This window comes from Orbicella faveolata, unplaced genomic scaffold, assembly GCF_042242905.1.
Source record: "Orbicella faveolata isolate gen_17 unplaced genomic scaffold, um_ofav_v1 contig_1, whole genome shotgun sequence".
Lineage (NCBI taxonomy): Eukaryota > Metazoa > Cnidaria > Anthozoa > Scleractinia > Merulinidae > Orbicella > Orbicella faveolata.
This window is the reverse complement of record NW_028301536.1, coordinates 27,082,096-27,101,056: the sequence shown is the minus strand read 5'-3', so window position 1 is coordinate 27,101,056 and position 18,961 is coordinate 27,082,096. Positions and strand designations below refer to the sequence as shown.

General features: G+C 38.3%; 2 long non-coding RNA genes and 2 pseudogenes across 2 annotated transcripts; 3 read left to right on the top strand and 1 right to left on the bottom strand.

Moving 5' to 3' along the window:
* Positions 1–60: 60 nt before the first annotated feature.
* LOC149118571 (uncharacterized) lies at positions 61–18,959 on the bottom strand. Its single transcript, XR_016209938.1, has 3 exons — positions 18,774–18,959; positions 590–674; positions 61–479 (listed from the first exon to the last, which is right to left on the bottom strand). It is a non-coding gene; the product is annotated as an uncharacterized LOC149118571 (long non-coding RNA).
* On the top strand, positions 1,286–6,683 carry LOC149118574 (uncharacterized; annotated as a pseudogene).
* Positions 9,660–10,488, top strand: LOC149118573 (uncharacterized). The gene is made up of 3 exons (XR_016209939.1): positions 9,660–9,806; positions 9,912–10,010; positions 10,244–10,488. It is a non-coding gene; the product is annotated as an uncharacterized LOC149118573 (long non-coding RNA).
* LOC149118572 (uncharacterized) lies at positions 12,743–16,941 on the top strand (annotated as a pseudogene).
* Positions 18,960–18,961: the final 2 nt, after the last annotated feature.

Below are 18,961 nucleotides of genomic sequence, written 5' to 3'. Positions count from 1 at the left end.
CGCTTATGGCTCCTGATTCAAACTGATATTTGTACAAATGTAAAATTCACTACAACTGAATGCATGCATGCGTATGCCTCCTTTTATTCATTTGTTCTATCTTTTGTTCACTGATTGGTCAAAATTTTTTGGTTCGCCCCAGATGAAGTCCTTACATTGAAACATTTCTGGCCAATCTCAGAAATGTATGCAAAAGACTACACATGCCTACATTGACAACAGTGCAGGGCCGTATTGTAAGAGACAAACCGAGAACTTGCCTGAATCATTTTTTCGTTCGTCTTTGATGTTTAAAGTTATCATAAACACCCTTAACAGAAAAGAGAATTCAAAAATGGACAATGCTTCAGGTAACTGACAATTTTCCATTTCGTTCAACTGCAACCTCACATAAGCCATCCCTTGCTTCATCTTTAATTTTTCAATGCGCCAGTGACCAACAACGTAGGCAGTGGTGGACTTGGTAAGCAGAAGAGAATCTATGACAAAAGAATTTAAAGATAACGATTCAATGATTGTAATTATACGTTTCGATTGGAAATAAAAAAATAAAGTTTTAGGAAAACAATTTGGTTAGCATAACACGCACCTTTGGAATTTGGGTATCCTTTCTGGCGGATGAAACCTGATAAGTATACTCCTCCAGCATCTGTTACCGCGCCAATTAACCTTCTCTGTGTAAATGGAGTCAAACAAGAGACAAATGTTGAAAGTCGTCATTAAACTAAAGTTTACGCTCTGTGCAAAGGAGACCACAGCTTTTGTTTCAGAAAGAGCAAACTGAAAGCTTCTTGATGAACGCCTCAAATTAGTCACGCAAGTAGTGTTCGCAGTTATATGTTGAGGTGGTAAGTTCAAGAAAAGTAATTTGAACAGCCAAGGGATATTTTCTGGAAACCTAACTTGGAAGTATTTAAGTATCTCACAGTCGACCTATTTCTTTTTAAAAATGGCACACTTCTTTTTAATTTCAGCTGTGCCGTCAGATATGCAAATTGCTCTCTCTGAAATGTTTCATGAATCTAAAAATATTCAAAACAGAGCTTTTGTTGCTTTTTTTAAATTGCAGCATAGACTAAGTTAACGCACTCAGAATACAAAGATACTTTCAGTCATTTGATCTGATTTTAATATCTAAAAGTGTCCTAATTTCTATTTTAAAATATAACACATTTAACAAAGAAACAGAAAACAACCACCATCACCATTACAAGGCAAAGCGACATCTAGAAAAGTAGGGGAGAATCATTCTGGATGGAATGGACAACAGCAAAACCCATCTCCCATGAGAAAGAAGAATTTCAAAGGACACGCCATTGTATCTAGGCTGAATGCTGCAAGTTCCTCAGAAGTAAAATCTAGACCATATGTATCTCTTGTTCGCCCAAAATTAGAATATGCCTCTTCGACATGGGATCCCCATACAAAGAGAAATATTGACGAGATCGAGATGGTTCAGAGCCATGCTGCAACATTTGTATGGAATGATTACCTAAGGTATAGGGGTGTCAGCTCTATGATAAACAGCTTGGGGTGGCACCTTCATCAATTTCACATGTTCCATAAGTTCAAGTACGGTACAGTTGGTATAAAATTGTTACCTGAAGTTCAATCTTTGTCCCGACACACCAGGCTGCCAAATCCCCTTCCTCATAGCCACCTACAGTGCACTGTTGACAGTTTAAAAGTTTCATTTCATCCAAGGGTTATTCCTGTCTGGAATAATCTTACCTTTTTGGCCGATCAGACAAATTTTAATTACGTAGCTGCGATAAACACTATAAAATTATTTTTTTAATATATATTTTCTCTTTTAAATTATTGCATAAATTTGTACGTATTTAATATTTAATTTTCTATATTTGTGATTCTCCTAATAGAGTTCTTTAACACTGTTAATAGGAGAAACTTGAGAAATCTTTGCATGCTTGGATTTATTTGAGTACCCACATGATCCCAATCTCACTGCCAATGCACTCATCTGCGTCCTTGATAAGTGGAATCGATTGCACGGTTTGGCACCTGTCTTGTACCTTCAGCTTGACAACTGTGCTTAGGACAACAAAACAATGTTAGATGAAGTGCACTTCAGACAGTTTAAAGTCAGGAAGATTTGGTATAAAGGCTTTCACCCTTGCAGAATCCACCAGTGGCTATGTGTTGCGAGTTAGTTCAAGGCAAGTGCTTTCGAAGAGACACAGGATTCATGCCAACCCTTGTTGCTATTCCTGACATAAGACTCAATCGTGATTTACCCTGTGAACAATGATACAAGATCAACTTGCAAGGTCCATATCCAGAAAGTGAAGACCATACACAGCTGTGCCATTTGTGGTGTTAGAATGTGCCCGGAACCTTGTTTGCAAAGGTACTACACAATGCAAGACTACTACTATGATGATGAAAGTTGAGAGGGTCCTCTTCGGCTAAAAGAAGCAAGAGGAAGGCCATATCAAAGAGGAAGATCATTAAGAAATTAACTCTTGATTAATGTGAGAGCGGGCTGTCATCCCTTTCATCGGACAAAGCATCATTCAACCAAGCCGCCCCCCATATCAAAAAGCACTCGACGAAAGCGGATACCACTACACTCTACGTTACGAACCAACCACGACTACTTAACGGAGAAACAGACAACGGAACAACATTCTCTGGTACAACCCTCCATTCAGCAAAAACGTCAACACTAATATCGGTCACAGATTCCTCACCCTAGTAGACAAACACTTCCTTAAAGACCACAGGGTTAGAAAAATCTTCAACCGCAATACCATCAAGATCAGCTACAGTTACATGAATAACACTAAACAAATTATCAACAACCACAAGAAGTGTGTTTTGAATTCATCTAAACACACTGATGAAACCGCCGATAACACTGTTGACAAGAAATCATGCAACTGGCGACAAAAGATCACATGCCCACTTAACGGAAACTGCCTTCAATCATCAGTTATCTACCAAGCAACCATCACACGCAATGACAATAACACTTCCGAAACGTACATCGGTCTCACAGAAAACGACTTCAAGACAAGATGAAGAAACCACACTGTCTCATTCCGTCAAGCAAAACACAGGAATTCTACCGAACTCAGCAAACACATCTGGACTCTTAAAGACAGCAACATTGACCACTCTATTTCATGGCGTATCATTTCATCTGGCTCGTCCTACAACAGCTCAAGTAAAAGATGTAATCTCTGTCTCAAAGAGAAATTTTTAATCATCTGTCGACCCGATCTGTCATCACTTAACAAACGTAACAAACTTGTATCTTCTTGCCGCCAAAGAAACAAAGTGTTACTACGTAACAACTAAACATTTAAACATTTAAATTTTCCGCAACAGTAATTATGTAACTTTTATAGTATTTAACTGATGGTTATGAATATTCTTGTCATTAAAATCCCCTGAAGAGTGAGCGATCACGAAACACGCTTGTCGGGATGAAAGTGTAGTTTTTTCTATTTTCAATATGTAATATTTAATTTTATATATTTATAATTCTCCTAATATAGTGTTTTACACTGTTTTTAGGAGCAACTTGTCAAAAAAGATCAACAATGAAGTCACATGTAGTTGGAGCAATAGTTTACAGTGGCCTGTCAAGCCATGGAAAAGAAATCTTTGCTCGGATTTATTTGAGTGGCTACATGATCTTAATCTCACTGCCAATGCACTCATCTGCGTCCTTGATAAGTGGAATCGATTGCACGGTTTGGCACCTGTTTTGTACCTTCAGCTTGACAATTGTGTTCGGGAGAACAAAACAATGTCATATGTTTTCTTGCATTGTTGGTGTTTATTTAGTCAATAACGGTCATAAAACAAATGCCATTCTGAATATGTTTTTGTTTGGGTGTATCTCTAATTTGCTTTAACAATTATCCATTATTTTTAATTCAGGAAAATAGATTCGTAAAAACACAAGGACTGAGCTACAATACACCATGGACAAAATGAAAAAAACTGAAAATCCGCAAGCTACTTGAAGAACACCTCAAATTGGTCATGTAAGTTCTGTTGGCAGTCAAATGTTGAGGTGGTAAAGTCAAGAAAAATAATTGGGACAGCCAAGGAATATTTTCCGGACACCCTATCAGTTGAACTATTTCTTTTTAAAAATGGCACACTTCTTTTTAATTTCAGCTGTGCCGTCAGATATGCAAATTGCTCTCTCTGAAATGTTTCATGAATCTAAAAATATTCAAAACAGAGCTTTTAATTCGTTGCTTTTCTTAAATTGCAGCATAGACTGGGTTAATGCAGTCAGAATACAAAGATATTTTCAGTCATTTGATCTGATTTTAATACCTAAAAGTGTACTAATTTCTATTTTAAAATATATCACATTTAGCAAAGAAACAGAAAACAACCACCATCACCATTACAAGGCAAAGCGACATCCAGAAAAGTACGTGACAATCATTCTGAATGGAATGGTCAACAGCATAACCCATCTTCCAAGAGAAAGAAGGATTTCAAAGGAACACGCCAATGTATCTAGGCTGAATGCTGCAAGTTCCTCAGAAGTAAAATCTAGACCATATGTATCTCTTGTTCGCCCAAAATTAGAATATGCCTCTTCTGCATGGGATCCCCATACAAAGAGGAATATTGACGAGATCGAGATGGTTCCATGCCGTGCTGCAAGGTTTGTATGGAATGATTACCTAAGGTACAGTGGTGTCAGCTCTATGATAAAAAAACTTGGGGTGGGACACGTTAGAGCAGCGTAGGCACCCTCATCAATTGCAGATGTTCCATAACATCAAGTACGGAACGGTTGTAATAAAATTTCTACCAGAAGTTCAACCTTTGTCCCAACACACCAGGCTGCCAAATCCCAATCCTCATAGCCACCTACAATGCACTGTTGACAGTTTAAAATTTTCACTTTATCCAAGGGTTATTCCTGTATGTAATAACCTTAAGTTTTTGGTCGATTAGACAAATTTTAATAATTATGTAGCTGTGATGAACACTAACATAATATATATTTTCTCTTTTAAATTGTGTAAATTTGTATATATTAAATATTTAATTTTCTGTATTTGTGATTTTCCTAGCATAGTTTTTTTTTTTACACTGTTTTAAGGTGTAACCTGTTAAAAGATTAAAGAAGACGTCACATGTAGTTGAAGCAATAGTTCACAGTGGCCTGTCGAGCCATAAAAATAAATCTCTATATGCTTGGATTTATTTGAGTGGCCACATGATCCTTATCTCACTGCCAATGCACTCATTTGCGTCCTTGAAAAACCCACCGTGTTTAAATAAAAGATGTTGTTGGAATCGATTTCACGGTTTGGCACCTGTCTTGTACCTTCAGCATGACAATTGTGTTTGGGAGAAGAAAAACAATGTTATAATATGTTTTCTTGCCTTGTTGGTGGATTTAGCCATATAAAAGTACGGTAAAAAATGACAATCAGTTATAATTTGTTTTAATACATAATGGGCATAATAGCGATGATTTAAATTACTACACAAGGATAAGTTCTGTCTATTAATTATATAATAAAAAAGGAACAACTCAAAAGAAATACTTTTCCCTAAACCAAACAGGGTTATGGAAAATCAATGATTTTTCATCTTCTTCCAGCGCTTCTGCACAACATGAGTGGGCGATCGACGAGCACTTCTCGAATTCCTCCTGTTGTTATTGTTGTGTTGCCGTTAAATGCCCTAACTACAGACCAGATCAACAGAATTTCTCAGGGGAGATTGAAAGCGGCAGCTCTAACTGTTTCACGGAAACGCTACTCAGCCGATTTGGAAGTTGATGTCGGTGAAGCAAATTTCACACGTTTGAAAAGTGCTGACTACAATCTCGTGTTTACGCATCCCGAGGCTTTCTTGTCATGCAAGGAAGGGATGAACCTATTCCAAAGTGCACCATATCAGCATGTTGTTAAAGCAATAGTGGCTGATGAAGCCCACTGTATCTTAGAATGGTAAGCTAAGTGTTGCTAATATGCTGAAGCTTTGCTTTTCCTGATTTCAATGGGTGTATTCATTCATCTGTTGTTTTCAACGCTAGTATTCTTTATTGTATTTCATCAATGACTGGAAAAAAAAGTCGCAAAAAGTTGGAGTCATTTGTTTATCTTTTTATTATAAATTTGGTTTTGGTTCGAAAATGTGCAGACTTGTTTCAGATTCTTATTGTAATCGTAGAAGACAAGGGAAAATAAAAATAAAACACGTATTGAAATTTCCCAACCAAATAAATTTTTGTTCCGCATCTTGTTATGTGGTATGTTATGTGCCACATTTCGGTCTGTCCCTGTGGTGGCCCTTACTGCTACAGCCAGTAAGAGTGATGTGGCAGCCATAAAAGAATCACTAAATTTAAAACATCTCTTGAGATAGTTGCCAACCCAAACAGGCAAAATATCTTTTATGAGAACATTTTCCGCCATGGGAAGGTTGTTGACTTCTTCGAAGCATTACTAAGTCCTGTTGCTGACCAGCTCAAAGAAAAAAAAACAGTGGATTATCCTTTGACTGTGCTTTATCTGCCTCTCAAGTGGTGCAGATTTTCGTTCAAGTATTTTTCTCTCCCACCAGGGGGGCGGGAAGATGAGAGACCCTGGGAACGAGATTGCCTTTGTGGCACCCACGTTATCAAAACAAGACATCGAAGGACTGAAGAAACACATTCCGAAGTTCTTTAGCCATACTCCTTCAAGTCAGCAAGAATTCTGGGAAACGATTCTTCAAAATCCAGAGGACTTGATGCAACAGGGTTCATCTCCATACTGGCCCCTCTGCCTAAGGTGCGGCAGGAAAGAAATTTGAAACAATTTGACGACAATGACAGTGTATTAAATTAAAGACACGCTGTTGATCACAGACTTAAAACCCTCACTTGATGAAACCTTTGGCAGCGAGAAGCCGTCTCTTTATTAATATCTACCGGACGTTTCCATTTTGTTATTATTTTTCTAGCTTGTCACCAGAGCCTCCCTTTATTTTTAAATTTACACTTTTTTTGTAATTGTCCGAAATCCGTAGTTGGCGTTACGCATTGCGTTACGCGTAGAGTTACGTATCTGGTCACGTGCTTAGCTTCAAGTTAATTGACAGATGAGTCATGTGCTTGAGAGTGAGAATGTGGGAGATGTTGATTGTGAATGAGAGAGAAAAGCACGAGTGTTTCAAAAAGATTGTTTACCTTGATAGTTCAAGAGTGTACCGAGATTGTGAAGATATACAGTCCTCAGATTGAAGGAAATAAAGATTGTGAAGTCCTCATATGTGTGGATTTCTAACAGTAATAGTTGTAACTGTCACTTCTGAACATGTATGTTGTAACATACTAAACGTCAAGTTAATATTAAATTTGTTTCAGACTATGCGTTGTCTATTGGTAATGTTTGTAAACGCTGTTCATTTTTTTTTCCTTCTTATAAATTGAAACGGCCGAAGAACAAGAATATTTATGATGGCTTTTGTTACATGTTTATGCCACTGGAAGGGTTCCTACAACAAGGAATGGGGCGCCACAGCCATTTCCAGCTCGCAGAGGATCAAATGCAAACCATCTTTGAACACAGCAGCTACCAAATAGTTGCATCATTTGTTTTGGGTTTTCACTGGATGAAAATTCGAAGCTTCTTCCAAAGGCTTATTTAAGAAAAGAAGGCAAATGGGAACAGCCCCTCCGACCGGAGGCAAAATGATAGAAACTAAACTGGATTCTTGTTACAATTTATGTAGTATGGTAATGGTGATCTTACACATGCGTATTTCACAAATTTAAAAAGCGGAAGGAGGATGAAAGGGCTAAAAGGATAAAATCAAGTAAGAAAGCAAAAGCTTTTCAAGAAGATAAAATTCAAATAGGAGTTATAGAAGAGATGGCCACCTAAATAGAATTAAGGACAGGACTCTCCCTCCGATGGTGCCATCCAATGCATTGTAGCTTTGTCATTGTTTTGTATATACTTTTATATAACATGATGTATGAGGACAGCAAAGCCATGTTATCTACTTTTGAGCGGGATTTGATGGGCATTGGCAGAGGCCACACTTTGCTGAGTGTCAACACCCCCTTTGATGCCATTTTTGATTTGTAATCGTCATGATATTTTACTGAATTTAGCAAGTTTTATTATTTACAATTAGAATATCCAAGAAGGCAAAAGAAAGCGACTCTATTGTATCCAAGTATGCTGCACTGACCTATCTGCAAGTAAAAAAGAAACGGCTTATGACCTAGGTAGAAATAAAAACACTCCTACAGGCAAGAAAAGCAACTACTCACTAGTTAATGCAGCACTCAGGATAGCAACAACTGGCCATTTGAGTTGATTTCATCATCCTGGAGTGAAATCGTTGTAGACGACAATCTGTATTAAGAAGTACACGATTAATTGCACCGAGAAAAATTGTTACAGTCGATAACTCCACCAATGGTCACCTCTCTGTAACACCCACCTCAACGGCCAGAATTTGTCATTCATCACATTCCAACCCCCTACTAACAGCTTCCTTGTACTGTTACTAAATCATTTGCAACGGCCACCTCTCCACAACAGCAAGTTTTAATTCCTCCAGTCATTGGCACCTGATAAAGCCATAAAGTAGGCATGCCAAGTAGACTAAAACATCAACAGTAAACGAGATGCTTGGTTTTATTCTGATGTCCATTAAAACATTCAAAAGGACAAATAATGCAAGAGTTCACTTTTCATTACAAAGGTTTCATTAGGAACCACCTAATGATTAAAGATTTAAGAACAATTCTAATCGTTTTAATCATTTTAAACAATGTGTCTTCTTAATAAAGATCAATTATCATGTATATAGCTATTCTTCTATAATCATTATCATGTATTTTGTTTTCAATCGTTTAAATACCACATTTACTTCTTACATTTTATTATTTTAAGGATTCTTTCTTCAACTAGTCTTATTTGAGACAGAAATAGCTGTCATAGCTACAAAATGTACGTTGTGTAGCACTGTCATGGACATCCATTCATTTGTTTTGACATAAACAGTCCCAGTATTTTGAAGAGTTGAACCGCAAGCCTGTTATTCGTAACTGTATAAAGAATATTGGCGAGTTTCAAAATGTTGTAGTCATGTGGAAGAAAACAACTCTATGATGGGTTTAACTTTCTGTTGTACATGTACTAAGAGTGAGCAAAAACTGAAAAGGAGATTACAGAAAAATAACAATAAGAGTGACATAACAGGTCGCACAAAAAGCACTAACACTGATTTGTATTACGTTATCAGATCAAGTGGCCAAAGCACAGAATGAACAGAAATTGAAGCCACAAATGAATCCAAGCGCTTCACAAGAAATGGATTTAGTTAACAATGACTCGCTGAAAGGTGAGAAACCTTAACAATGAATAAAAAGCTAATGGAGGTAAATCAATTAGGGCCAGACAAAAAACTACAGAAGAGAGGCCGTCCCAAATTCACCTGCAGGAGGACAGCAGAGGCAGAACTTCAGGCCCTAAACCTTAACTTGGAGCAAGCCGCACAGCTTGCCAAGGACCAACGGAAATGGAGAAGTCTTGTTGATGCCCTATGCGCAAGTTGGCATCCAAAGGATAGGTGAACAGACTGCCAGTAAACAGAAAAGACTAATATACATTTCTGTTGCATTATCAGATCCAGCTGACATAGCACATAATGAACAGAAATTGATGCCAGAAATTCACCTGCAGGAGGACTGCAGAGGCAGAACTTCAGGCCCTAAACCTTAACTTGGAGCAAGCCGCACAGCTTGCCAAGGACCAACGGAAATGGAGAAGTCTTGTTATATAATAATAATGGAGGTAATGTTTTGTTGATGCCCTATGCGCAAGTTGGCATCCAAAGGATAGGTGAACAGACTGCCAGTAAACAGAAAAGACTAATATACATTTCTGTTGCATTATCAGATCCAGCTGACATAGCACATAATGAACAGAAATTGATGCCAGAAATTCATCCAGGCACTTCACAAGGAATGCATTCAATAGATGACGACTCTTTGAGAGGTGAGGGAATCTGAGTCACATACTGACAGTTTGTACAGAAAATGCCAATACTGATTTGTGCTAACCTTTTTGAGATCAACTGGGCAAAGCCCAAAATGAACAGAAATTGATGCAAGAAATGAATTCAAGTGCTTCACAAGATATGGATTCAGTTGAAAATGAATTGCTAGAAGGTGAAAAAAATTGCCCATATAAAATATTACATATAATATTATTTGAAAAATTTCAAACAGAGATTGATGTCAGAAAACAGTCAGAGTGCCGCACAAGAAATGGATTCAATTGAAGATGACTTTTTAAGAGGTGAGAGAGTCTGATGCCGATAAAAACCTGAGAGGCAAACCATATTTTCACTATATCTTTAGCAGAAGAGCTGAATCAAATTTAAAACAACACTCACAGGTTTTAAATTACACTGCTCACTTTACATAGAGCAACGGTACAATTGTATTCAACAAATCGTGTTCACTAAGAAAAAGGTGTGAAAAAAAAATTGAAAAGGAGACACATGACAGAAATGATTTATGAAGCTATTCCATGGACAAGAATGTGTACAAAATCATCTCCTTAGTCGTCGATGTTAAAACGTCATGTGTCTGCAAGTGGAAGTGCAAGTGCGATGACTGCCAAAAGTTGTTCTGAGTTATTGGTTGGTTGAAAGACCAATTGGAACATCTGTGTAGTTATGTGGAAGGCCACTCGAGTAAGCAGTATGTACAAGCAGGCACCCATAATGTTTCATTTAGGTGATAAAGAGTCCTGACGAGGAAAGAAGAGAAAACAAAGAAAAAGAGGGATGTCAAAAGCTCTCCAAGAGAGGGGCTGCTGCTGGCTTGGGCACACCCCACGTCAATGGGAAGGACACAGGGGAAGAGGAGGATGAAGAAAAGCAACCCTTCCGAATGTCTTCTTTGACTTGAAACACCAGATGTCACAAACCCAATTTACTCATTGCTCAAAACTAACAATGATGATGGATCATTTTGATTTCAGAAATTTTAAGGTAAGCATTGTGCTTACAATTTTCTTGAGTGGCTGGACATCTTGACAGAAGATGACATGTGCCCAGTTACTGTAATTGCCCGCAACTTCCAAGGGTATGATGGTTACTCTATCATGGATGAGTACCACCAGCAACACAGAATCGTGGAGCAAATCAGAAACGGCGCCAAACTGATAGCTGGAAAGCATGACCGAATCCGCTTCATAGATTCCTTGTCTTTCTTCCAGATGCCCTTGGCAGCCTTACCCACGGCCCCGGCTTCACTTAGTTAAAAAAGGGGTATTTTCCCGGTCTCGTGAATATCCCAGAGAATCAAATGAAATAAAATGTCAACTGTCACTTATTTGTTTCAAACAACATTTTTTTATATGTGGCTGAATATCATTTAGGCAAAGTTAGACTCGAACCAATGCATCCGACAATGCATCTTGACAGTACGTGACCTATGGGGCGACCCTCAGGGAATTTGCAGGACCCTTGGCTTCACGCACTACATGTGCAGTTCAGTTATATGTAGCTGATCTTTGCGGATCATTTGCAGCTCATTCTAGCGAATCTTTGTGGATTCTTGCTCGGATTATTGCTCTCTGTGATGCTATTTGAAAGTTTACGTCCTCGGCAAGAACACCAGAAGCACTCATAACAGCCTCGATGCCTTGTCTCTCTTGCCGGATTCTGAGGGAATCCTCCGCGATCTGATGATACAACACTGGATTCTAGCATGGCTCCTCCTAATCTTCCTAATTGTTCACCTGTCATCACGCCTACATGACCAGCCATCTCCTGGCCACTATCTCCAACGCCGTGAAGCAAGAGCAGTTGGCCGAGCAAGCTTTAAGTCTTCCTGCATTTAATTCACTCACGAGCGTGTCCATGGCGTCCATTTCGGGTGGCGTGCTCGCTCTTCTAAGACTGTGCCACCAAAAGTTGTAATCACATTTCATTGAAATTACTGGCACATGTGTTGAGTCTTCTCAAACTACATAAACTGAGTCATAAAACATTATCTGATGTTCTGAATAAAATATTTCTTGTGTGGTTAATATTAGTATTTTCTTGGTAAATTAATGGTATTGAATGGTATTTAGACCAACAGCATTCCAATATTCGTATTCCATATTCCATGCTAAATTTCCAATAATTGACCAATAATTGACCAATAATATTCCAAGGATGGTTTGTTTATTAGGTTGATGCTGGTATTTTTTTGATATATATTTGGTATCACACAACCAACAGAATCCCAATACAGGTATTCAATATGTTACATTTCCAATAATCAACCAATAATGTTTCAAGAATGGCTTGTTTGATGGCTTTATCCTGGTATATTCTTGTTACGTAGGCATATTAGTGGACGGTATTGCAGAACCAACAATATCCCAATATTGGTGATATGTTACCTTTCTAATAGCCTACTGATGATGTTCCAAGGATGGTTTTAATTGTTATAATAATATTGATATTTAATTGATAAGCAATTTATTGGTACCTAAAAGGTGACCCAATAACGGTCCAACATTGGGTTTGCTAATTTCCAATGATATTCCAATTTGGAATCTCTATTGCTTTTCCTGTGATAATTTTTGCAGAAATTTCCTCCAACTGATGAAGTGCTGAAGCATGATGGTAAATGTTCAGTAATGTAGTGAGTTTAAGTAGGAGAGTGTGGAGTATGTATTGTCTAATAAGCTTCGGCTAAGCCTTTAACACTGTGATCATTGATGAGATGTACAGAAACTTCTTTGACTATCATACTCCGAATGATGAAGACATTGGTCGAAATGCATGGGAAGAAACTAAGGTTGTTGATGGGCCAGGTAATGACGAAGAAACTTTCCCGCATTGTTTGGTGGTACATGCAATGTATGTACAAGGTGTCTTCCTGCTGGACAACCAGGATATGAGAAATTGCACAAAATAAAGTCGCTATTGGGACTGCTTTTTCGCAACTTTGAAAGAGCTTATAACCTTTATGAAAACATTTCTATTGATGAAGGTATGATTCCTTGGAGGGGGCGTCTGTCCTTCCGCCAGTTTATTGCAAGTAAACCAATCCGTTTTGGCATCAAAGTCTGGGTCTTGGCGGATTTGGCAAGCAAATAATATATGCAGCGATTGTATATAGGATGAAATCCAGGGAAAAGGGCAGATGTGGGACTAGCAACTAGGGTGTAAAAGAATTGTGCACTGAATTAGAGGATTTTTGCTATCATTTATACACTGATAATTTTTACACAAGCGTGGATCTTTATCAACATTTGACAACACGATTTATGCTTGCGGCACCATCAAAAGTTCAAGGAAGAATTTACCAATTGAAAGGCAATTACTTTTGAAGGAACCAGGGGCTTGGACAGGAGTACATATCAATGGCGAATGTGTGGGCCTCTTCTTGCTTTCGTGTGGCTAGACAATAAAGCTGTTTACTTTTTGTCTATCATTCACCTCCCTGAATTCCCACTGCGGGAAATTGCTGAGGCAAGGGTTGTTAGGCGAAGAGCAGCAGGAGAGGGAGGGGACAGTGGAGATGTGCCTTTCCAGCCCCTACTATAAGATTACAATAATTACACGTGGCGTCGATCATGCTGATCAAAATGCTCTGATATTACACAGTTTGTATTAGGAAAACAGTGAAGTTATACTGTTGTGTTTTTTCCATGAGGCGAAGGTGACAATTCACAATGCTTTTATCATTGAATACCGTGAAAGGGAGGGAGCAAACAGATCTGGGAGGGTTGTGTTAGACTATGAGGTATGAGTTGGCTGAGGGTCTGATAGGGAATTCCCGTACCCAACTAAAGACCCCAAATGTGCCACAAAACGAGGAGTTGCGACTCCAAAATGTGTGTGCACGTATGCCAGAAATACTTTAAAATAGGGGAAATTGTGCTGTTTGCAGCAAAAAAATTAGAAAATTTCATAAAAATCAATTCAAAGATGCTCCCAAGAATAGGCCACCCCTGGTTCCATATGTGCCACGCATATGATGCAGGGTGTGTAATGTATTCTTATACTTCCAGAAGGATCACAACTGTTGGTAAGATTACCATTCTAGAGCAGTGGTTCAGTAGTTTGTCAGTGGTTCGATCTCCTTTGCACATGCACATTATCGAATGGTGTGTGCTGTCGTGAAATGTAATAATATCGTGAATTGTAATACCTGTCGTGAATTGTAATTACACTTGTCGTGTATTGTAATACCTGTCGTGAAATGTAATAACAAGTGTCGTGAATTGTAACAACATACCCGTCGTAAATTGCAATAACATGCTGTCGTAAAATGTAATAATCCGAGCTGTCGTAAATTGTAATAACACTCTGTCGTGTTTTGTAATGACCTGTGAAGTAGAGGGATTTCATTTCATCGTCATTTTCCATATTCAAAATTCATAATATTGAAATGGCCTTGTAATGGACATCTTCGTAAAAAGATTTACGCTAAAAAAAAATATTGGCATAGTTGAGATTTCGTCGGACACTAGCTATTTTTAGTCAGCCAATGTCCGATGACCGACCGTTTGCAGCACTGACGTTGTCAGGAACGTGTCTAACGGAAAAGAAAACGGTTTATTTGCGGCTAAAAGGACAATTTAATGAGGTCATTACAATGTCATCAAAAGATATCGATGAATTCCTACTCGTGGTCATTCGTGGTCACTAGTGGTTATTCGTAGTCACTCGTTGTTAAGTTCACTAAGTTTTCTGTTTGTTCCCTTTTTGTCTTTTCATTTTGTTTCTTTTTGTTCATTACTTCTTTTATTTCATTACGTCATCAAGTAATTGGCTTAAGATAAACCAGATAAGACAATCCATAGCAGTTGACATTACATAAACTACATAAGACGCGTAAGAATACCAGACTGAAGAAGTTAAGAAGTTTTCGTCTATGCTCTAAGAAGTTTATTGTGTGGGTTAGATATGTAAGTGATTATTTTCCTTTATATTCGTATTTTTAGCTAATTTCGTTAATTCAAGGTGATTTATATTCTCTCCATAAGGACATCGCTGTGTCTTATTTTCATAAGAAGAGATTGTTTTTAGTGTATTGCCTTTAAGTAACCGTTTCTTTCGTCTATTTCTGCATGTAACCCTTTGAAATCTATGTTTTTATGCCTTCATAAGAGGATTGTTTATGCTACGGGATCCGCCCCCAAATTGTACAAGATTGTACTTTGTTCACGTTTTTACTCGATAAGCTACCTAATTACTTCGTTGTATTGTATTTATATTGTTCAAATCGTCAGTTTGTATTCTTTGGTTAGTATTATTAGTTGTTTATTTTCGTTACAAAATCATTGTTTTCAGTTTACGAGAATCATTGATCGTTGGAATTGGATTAAAGCAGAATAAAAGAAGTTTCGTTTTCTCATATCCTGCAATCACGTTTTCTCCGTTAAAGACTACCTTGCCGCCATGAATATGTTTCAACATTTTTCGCCGCTGCCACATTCGTGGTCACTCATGTGTACTTTTAGACACGATCGTCAGGATCGGGACGCATGCAACATAGGAATGCACGCTGGTATGTCTTTATCAAATAAGTTACAATGCGTCGGCCAGTCAGAAGAAAAGTTTCCCACACAACAAAGGACAGAGGCATTGCACGCTTTAAGCACATTAATAAAGATGGCTTACAAATGGGTATGACCAGCGACTTCATTTTGTGCAATATTCTTCGTTGGTCTTTTTTGCTGTTGCAACACAGCGAAGCCGAGAGATGGAGAGAAACGGGAAGCGTATATTCATCCCGTCAATGATGAAGTCTATGACACACTGTTGTTACTTGTGAGGTGCCGGTAAGCAAACGGACTCGGATACAAAGAAATACGGTTGTTCGATTTTGGAGAAGAAGAGAGCCCTTTCACCTTGGACCGGAAAGAACGCCTACGTTGTATTTTGCAGGAAAAAAGGTTGTCAAGAAGTCCTTAATATCAACCATCGTTGGAAATACCTTCAAACAAGCAAAATCTGGAGGCTGCAAAAAGCTAGGATATCGAGCGGCCAGCAGTTATGCGGGTTTAAGTGAAAAGAAGATTCTTCAAGTTACGAACAATGAATTCAAATACTGAGTTCACAACGCTAAATTCACGAACACGGCGACTCCCAAACCAGTTACGGCAAAACACGTCCAATCACAACACCAGATTGGCCTGATTGACTTTAGCAAGGATCCTGTTAAACACAATTGTAAAGTGTATAAATACGTCTTGTCAGTTTTGGACATATTCAGTCGCTTTTTATGGCTAGTTCCTTTAGAAAGCAAGTCAAGCAGCCACGTTGTTCGAGTGTTACAACCAATTTATCACCAACATGGTCCACCAGATCGACTTCAGCGCGACCGCGGCACAGAATTTGAAGGCAAACGACGCTCCATGTGCAAAAACTATAAGATCAAAATGATAAAATCAAGACGTTATCACCCGCAATCACAAGGGAAGGTCGAGCGATCTCACCGAAGCCTAAGGAAAAAGATCATGTATGATTTTATTAACCTAGGAAAGAAGGGCGTAAACTGGGCTTCTAACCTCGCTTCATACAACCGCATTCTTAACGAAGAAAGTAGAGAAGAATTGGGATGGAAAAGTCCATTCGAGGTTTATTTTGGTCGAAAATCAAATATCCTTGTCAAGGCATCGTTAGAAAACGTGGCTGACTTGAATGACTGCATTATCAGGGCTCCAAAAAGAAAGGACTATCGGCGCCATTTTAGGCTGGCAAAAGGCAAAGCTTTGGCAGCTTTCAGTGACTCCCACCATTGCTGGTAACGAAGAACTCGAAAACCTCATGCACAGCTTTCAACTATCACAAAAAGAAGCGAAGAAACCAAATGTTATACTCAAACACTTGCATGAACACTTCATGACTAGCGAAGGAGATCTAATGGATAAATCAAAGTTCGTCCAAATGAAACAAGAAGACCAAGAATCTGGGCGGTTTCCATTCGACCAAAACTTCTGGTGTGAATTTCCAGAAATTTCCTGAGTCAAATGGAACAGAATTTTTTGGTTGACTGCACCAGAGTGGAAAATGATAAGCTGCACTTTAGTTCGCTTGGATATTTTCAGTGACTTCAAAGTTTGAATCGCAAATATAGAAGTAAACAGAACACTGATATGTCGACATGGTGACTTTTTGTACATCACAACAGCAGGAAGCTTATACAAACCACAACGGCAGCAAAAATGTCGCAAAAACAAAGGGTTTAATGAGTGGTACAATGGCTTTGCACATGTTATAAATCTTTGTACATTTCTCGGCCAACCTATGCAAAACATTTGAATTAAATGCTTTCTTGTCGATTTTAACCGTACATGTAGTTAGTATTTACTGACGGCCAAGTGGCAAGATTCTGAAGTAAAGTATTAATCCATTTTTCGAGTACGTGTTGCTGTCATCTTTGCATGGGATATCCAACTCGCTGTGATCGCGGCCAAAAGAACTAGCGCTGAATGCAATATTGCAGATTTACATCATTTCCAAAAAAGAGGACAACCTCCCGAGGTATACCCAAAATTTCGAAAACTTTTTCCTGGAAATTTCCATTCCATTTGATTTTCATCCTTAATTTTCAGTTGAATGGTCCATTGAATGGTCGGTTGCTCTTGGCCCCACCTTCTAGGCACCATTCCCCAAGCTCATCTATTGATGATGAGTTAAATAACAAATTTATTTGTCAAATTTGTAAACGAATTCTACATATTGATTAATAGATTTATTTAAAGCTCTATGTAGTTTACATATGGGTGTCAGCTTTATATGAAGATTAAGTTTGTCAGTGTTGGCACCCTATTTGCATGTGCATATTTATATATTTTTGCAAATAAATAAATAAATAAGTAAATAAATAAATAAATAAATAAATAAATAAATAAATAAATATAGCAGTTATGCATTGCAGCCAGTGAATCATTAAAACTCAGTGTGTTAGAGTCAGTGTCTGAGGCCACCATTGGGTAGTCTACTCACATCACCTGGTTTCGAGAGGCAAAAGAACTGCCCCAAACGGTCCCACTGAGCAATGTGAACTAAAAACACAACGGTATGTATAAACTAGAAGCCAGGATGTTATTCACTGTCATAAATTTCTAGCAAGAAAAAGTCAAAATAAAAGGGAAAATGCAGCCCTAGACTGATAAATTTCTTGTGCACTTGAAACGTAACGATTTGAATTCTGATGCTGGAGGTAGTATTTTGTCATAATTGTCACGCATGGCCATACATGTAATTTACTACTGGGGAATTCTTAACGCTATTTTACACCCGCTTTCAGTGTTACTGTACGTACATAGGCGAAATCTTTGTCGACATGCCACGTAACCTGGCCTATGTCAAAAATGTAAGCACTTTTGAGTGATGGAAGATGGATTTATTTGACATTAAACTAATGCTAGGAGTATCAAGAAGCCATTCCGTGAGAGATAAATCGACTGTTTTGAAGGTTTTCACCTTGCAAATACTGAAAGAGGTAGCGGCCCGTTTCTACAGGAAGTCACTAACAGAGTCGATCGACTCTACCCTCAAATCGTTTGAATTATCCCGTAAATCGGGAAATACGCAAAGTCCACAGCCATTTGAGGTCAGCAGTTATAATTTATTTATCATTTCTTCAGCTAATAATCAGGAAAATTGCCAGTCCCATAGTTAAACGGTCTTTCAGCCGTTTACATAGCATGTCGAAAGATGGCATGTCGAAAGATTGTCGAAACATGTCGCCTATGCACGTAACACTGAAAGTAGGTGTAAGGAGAAAACGTTACCTATTTTTGTTTCGCATCCTTCCACTTTTTTTCTTCTTAAATGCAACATGGTATGTCGAGTTTACACGCCTACAGTTTGTACAGCTCTACCATCGACTCCATCTCGATCTCGTTGACGGCAGTCGTTGACGGCTATGTTCGTCCAAAGACTCCACCTTTGTGATCAGCGGATTTACCTGGGAGACGTC